Source organism: Cervus elaphus, chromosome 24, assembly GCF_910594005.1.
Source record: "Cervus elaphus chromosome 24, mCerEla1.1, whole genome shotgun sequence".
Classification (NCBI taxonomy): domain Eukaryota; kingdom Metazoa; phylum Chordata; class Mammalia; order Artiodactyla; family Cervidae; genus Cervus; species Cervus elaphus.
The window spans coordinates 45,067,388-45,073,387 of record NC_057838.1 but is presented as its reverse complement, the minus strand read 5'-3'; the positions used below and the strand labels follow the sequence as shown (position 1 = coordinate 45,073,387).

The following is a 6,000-nucleotide window of genomic DNA, read 5'->3' as shown; positions in this document are numbered from 1 at the left end:
AGGGTTCTGGAGGCTACAAGTCTAAGTTAAAGTGTCAGCAGGGCCACATTCCCTCTCAGACGGGTACAATCCCTCCTTGCCTTTTCTTAGTTCTGGTGATGGTCAGAAGTCCTTGGTGTTCCTTGGCTTATAATTGCAATGCTCCAGTCTCTGCTTCTGTAGACACATGATGCTCTCCTTGTGTGTCTAAACGTTATCTTCTGATCAAAAGACAATAGTCATATTGGACTGAGTCCACTCCACTCAAGTATGACTTCCTCTTAACTCATTATATCTGCATAGATTCTGTTTATAAATAAGGTCACATTCTGAGGTCCTGGTGATTAGGACTTGAATTCCTCTTTGGAGGAATACAATTAAACCCTTAATACCCACCCTATTTAACACTGCAGTCCACTGTCAGCACTTCCTATCCCACTTCTTTTCTTTTTCTTTTTCCTTTTGCTGTTTATCACTTCCTCAAACTTCCTGTGTTTTACTTATCTATTTGGTTTACTGTCTGGCTCCCTTCTCTGAAATTTAAGTTCCATGATGACAAAATTCTTGTCCTTTCTGTTTTCATTCTCACAATATCCTCAGCTCTTACAACGTACCTGGCACACAGTACCACTCAGTAAATCTATTCTGAATGAATGAAAATGAAATAGCTTAACAAGGCCATTTCACTGTTAAGAAGTCTGATTACCACAAAAACAATCTCTCTCTTTTTTCACTCCCTGAAGGCTAGGCATGCAGAGGATAGTATGAAAGTACCCCCCCACCCCCCACCAGAAACGCTAGTGAAAGTCGCCCAGTCGTTGTCTGACTCTGTGACCCCATGAAATTCTCTAGGCCAGAATACTGGAGTGGGTAGCCTTTCCCTTCTCCAGGGGATCTTCCCAACCCAGGGATTGAACCCAGATCTCCTGCATTGCAGGAATATTCTTTACCAGCTGAGCCACATGAGAAGGCCAAGAAATGCTAAATTCATTCTAAAACTAATGATAAACCCGTAGGTGGACTGGACTTTCTCTCAGGGCAAGAGACCCAAGGGAAGTGCTGGAACTGAGGATCTTATTGGGTTAATAAGCCAGGATCCAGGAAATGGGCTGTTATCAGCAATATAGTTGGTGAAAGCAGAACAGGGAGTAAAAGGCTCCTACACTGGTGTCTCTTGTGTCTGGATCTTGACATTGCTGTTCACTCACTCACTTACTCACTCATTCCTTCAGTCATTCAAGAGGTTCTTGGATACCCGAGTGCTACATTCTGGCTCCAAGCTTGGGATACAAGACTAGGTCTGTGAACTTATGGAACTTGCACTGTATCAGTTCAGTTGCTCAGTCATGTCTGACTCTTTGCGACCCCATGGACTGCAGCACACCAGGCTTCCCTGTCCATCACCAACTCCCAGAGCTTGCTCAAACTCATGTCCATTGAGTTGGTGATGCCATCCAACCATCTTATCCTCTGTTGTCCCCTTCTCCTTCTGCCTTCAATCTTTCCCAGCATCAGGATCTTTTCCAATGAGTCAGTTCTTCACATCAGCTGGCCAAAGTATTGGAGTTTCAGCTTCAGCATCAGTCCTTCCAATGAATATACAGGACTGATTTCCTTTAGGATTGACTGGTTTGATCTTCTTGCAGTCCAAGGGACTCTCAAGAGTCTTCTCTAACACCACAGTTCAAAAGCATCAGTGTGCAAAATGCACTGTATGCATCAAAAATGCACTGTAATGAAGGGATAAAATGTAAGTGAGTGCATGGTTGTACCACAGACACTTTTTTCATGGGACAAGACCTGCTTGAGGTGTCTTGTTATTCACCCCAAAGAAAATCAATTTACTTTCATCTAGTAGGCACAAAATAATATAGGTGCTTTGTAGCCAGGTGGGAATTCACCAGAACAGAGCCTGGATTGGACGGTCAGAGGTAAAGCTGCTGTTGAGCAGGTCTTTTTTTGAGAGTCAGTGCTTAAGCACACCCCTGCATAATGGAATTGAAAGAAAGAGCTGATTAGTGAGGTGGATTAGCAGGTGAGGCCATAAACTTATACCAAAGTTAACATGTCTTCTCTGCCATAAATGAGCAATATAACTTTGGAAAAAGTTGCCTAACCTACCTGAGGCTTCATTTTCTTATCTATAAAATGGCATTAATCTTTCTGTGTCATGAGATGGACACAGCTAAAGAATATAAGCATGTAGCCCAGCGGCTGGTCCATAGCGAGCACTCACTAATCCTATTCAAGGGAAGACACAAATCCAGATGTGGCAGATTTTGAATTTGGTAGCTCTTCGCTTATCTTTAGTGATATCATGGGATAAGAGAGATGGAGCTATGAAAACAATATGAGCCAGAGATTTGAAATATGAAACACCTGCCCATATCAAAAGGTGGACCATTGTGTCAAGAACAGCCAAGAAAATTACAACCTTCTCTTTTAGGAGAGTTTTTACTTTTGACTAGGTATGAATTTGGGGGTGACAAATATAAAGGGAGTTTCACAAAACACTACAGGAAAGTGACTCATAGTATAACACAAGGTTTCATCCTGATATTGCTAAAATTATGCAATATCTCACTTTAGCTGCTGTCTTACAAAAGACAGCAGTGATTTAAAACTGAACAGTAAACTGCACTCTCACCATCTATCTTGAGAGAGGTATAACATGGGCCTGGCTGTCATTCAGATTATTTGGGAAGGAAAACCATAATGTGTTTTACCAGCCTCGGATTGAGCACCCTGTACAGAGTTTGAACCAAACTGTTAAAAATGCCTCCTCAAGTTATTTCCAGGGCTTCCATTGTCAATAGAAATGCTTTGACAGTGAAGTTTAGTAAAAGCGTTAGTTGCTCAGCCATTTCCGACTCTTTGTGACCCCATGGGCTGTAGCCCGCCAGGCTCCTCTGTCCGTGGAATTCTCCAGGCAAGAATACTGGAGTGGGTAGCCATTACCTTCTCCAGGGAATCTTCCCAACCCAGGGATTGAACCTGAGTCTCCTTCATCACAGACAGATTCTTTACTGTCTGAGCCACCAGTGAAATTTAAGTCACTGATAATTCAAATGACTTTATTAGACTATGCTAATGAAAACATTGAAGGTAAGAAGCTCTCTTCCATCCTCTCCTGTCCTACTTTTTCCCCTCAAATTTTCCCCAACTGATCATTGAAGTATGGCTAGGATGTCGGACTGAGGTAAAAGGGTCATTATTTAACAACCATGGTCTTTGCTAACCATTTGGTGCTTTCGGAAAACTATATCTGTAGCTACAATCCAGTTTAAAGTTGTGAGAATAGATATGTGTGCATACTCAGTTGCTCAGTCATGTCCAACTCTTTGCAACCCCGTGAACTATAGCCTGCCAAGCTCCTCTGTTCATGGAATTTTCCAGGTAAGAATACTAGAGTGGGTTGCCATCTCCTCCTCCAGGGGTTTTTCCTGACCCGGGGAGTGAACCTACGTCTCCTTCATCTCCTGCAATGGCCACCTGTGAGAATAATAGCATGTTTTTAAAAATTCTGAACCTAGACAAACAAAATGTCCTTTTTAGAGCAAGGATGTCATCAGTGTTTTAGAGAAGCAGAGAAAAAGAAAAACGCAAGTAGCCGCCATTCTCCTTTGCTGGAATCTCCAATGTGCTGTCAGGATATCAGTTTGCTGGCCCACTTCTGACTAAACATAAAGATCTTTTTTTAAAGGTAAGGTATTTGATATACATTTTTCTATTCTGGAAACATGAGCTGCGGCCTTTTTAGGTCAGATATATAGGTCTACATTATGGATGGCACCCAGTGCCTGCTTTTATAAACTGATTGCTGTTCTGTCCTTGCTTACCCTAGTGCAGAGAAGATGTTCAACCCAAACAGGCATCTTTATGCTAAATGACCTTCCCTCAGCCTTCTTCTCGTTATAACTTCACAACATGTCAGCAGCATTGGATTAAACTAGGTTTAGCATCTATTCAGTAATTCCTTGAGCAGTGGGTTTTCTTATTTAACGCAATACAGGAGAACTCTGCTTTGTTGCCAATACTAGGGGGATGGTTTTATGTAGAGACATAATTTGACTTAGAATATTCCCACTTCTTGTAGCAGTGTGCTGTATTTTAATAGAGTTCCCATATATTATGCAAACGAAATGTTTTACAGACTTGTCACAGATGGCAGTTGGAAGTGACTATTGGACGATCACTCCATACCATCTTCTTCTGAAAAATGATGAGCTTGATTTGTCTCTCTGTGATCCCTAATTTGAGGAGCATAAGCCATAGAATTAACAAAAACTTCTGAAGAGTTATGCAGGGGTGGGAAAATACAGTTCTTTGAAGAGAGACTAGGAGAAAATATCTTCCTGTGTGGTTCCTGAAAGACAGAATTTTATGCCTTTACTAATAAGTATTAATTTTTTTCTTTTTAGTAGATATTATGCATTGTGCTTGGAGGAAGGTGAATGGAAAGAAAGAAAAACATATCTGAAAGCTTTGGGGGCTATTTATTTCCTACAGAGTTAAGCACTGCTCATTAGCAAAACTGTAGGTCAAATGTTTCCATCCTACTCATCTCCTTTCAGTCCTTCCAGACCAATTTTGGAACATCCCCTACATGGCATATTTTCTGGAATCCGCTTTCTGCTTCAGGTGCCATTCACCTTTCCCTAGGCCAGCAACTCATAGCCATCTAACCGCTATTTCATAAAAAAAGAGCCTTTCATCCATTTTCATTTATCATTCTTTTTTCTAAATCCGGTCACCATTAACATCTCTATGGAGTTTAGCTTATTTATTGAATGAGCCACATTTTGTTTTAGTGAATGCAATTTGGCTGAAAGAAATCCAGTGAAGCTTGTTCAGTAGAAATGAGGATTGTTGAGAGAACACGGAGAAATTTCACAGAAACAGGGGATGGGAAACACTGTAATGCCAGGGCCTTTTGGAGATGGGAGGATCTGGGGGCCTCAAGAGCCACAGAAGCCACCAACTTCCTTCGAATGCTTTGGCGCCTTTCACATGTCCTTAATTTTTTGCCCTGCCACCAACCCATAAATGTTTTATAGTCCTAAATCCAGCTTCCTTGAAGTGGATTGGTTAGCCTGACCTCACCTTTCCCATTTATTTTCCTGGTCAGTGGTCAGCCTATAGTTGATTCTTCCTCAATTTGAGTATCCACCTCTGGTTCAATCAGATGATGTTGGACTGGGCTGTACTAAGGCGAGAGTATGGAGGAAGAGTCATATACACACATGGAGTATCAGAGGCTATGGTCAGAGACTGATAGTTTGAGAAATGGGTGCGAAGTGAAAATCACTCAGTCATGTCCGACTCTCTGTGACCCCATGGACTGTATAGTCAGTGGAATTCTCCAGGACTGAATACTGAAGTGGGTAACCTTTCCCTTCTCTAGGGAATCTTCCCAGCCCAAGGATCGAACCCAGGTCTCTTACATTGCAGGCAGATTCTTTACCAAATGAGCTATCAGGGAAGCTAAACGGGTGTGGCTATATCCATATATGGTCCCACTTATCCTCAGACACCTTTATGGAAAGGGTGAGTTTTGGGAAGATGCTAAAAGGAGGCATGGTGTTTTTCACTTATACTGAGATTATGTTGCATAAGCATTTCTTATTTTGCTCAGAGTTTATTCCAGACAACAATTAGAAAATATTAACAGAAGACTTACATCTGCTGTGTATGTACAAGTGCTCTGTGCACACAAATGCAGTAGAGACAGGAGAGGAATACTATACACTTTTACTGCTGAAAAGGACCTTAGAGATCCTCCAGCCCAACCCACACATTTCACAGATGGAAAAAGCCATACTTATAAAGGTTACATGACTGGCTTAAGGGCATACAGCTATTAAGTGGCAGAAAAGAGACTCAGTTCTCTTAAGTCTTTTTCCAATGAGCTTTATAACCCAGCTCTATGATATTTTTCTCTAGAAAAAAAACTCTTTATTAATTGAAACAGGATAAACCATACACTATGTTTGTCATCAGATGGTTTGCTTATTACCTTTC

At 41.5% G+C, this 6,000-nt stretch overlaps 1 long non-coding RNA gene across 2 annotated transcripts in view; it reads right to left on the bottom strand.

Annotated features, from left to right (window-relative positions):
* Nucleotides 1-1,587: 1,587 nt before the first annotated feature.
* The window catches only part of LOC122683125, a 31,520-nt gene continuing 27,107 nt past the window's right edge, over nt 1,588-6,000 (bottom strand). The window contains exon 3 of one of the 2 annotated variants that reach the window (XR_006337632.1): nt 1,588-1,709. This is a non-coding gene — a long non-coding RNA (uncharacterized LOC122683125). Of the gene's footprint in view, nt 1,965-6,000 lie in introns of both variants that reach the window. The other variant, XR_006337630.1, reaches the window with a different exon arrangement.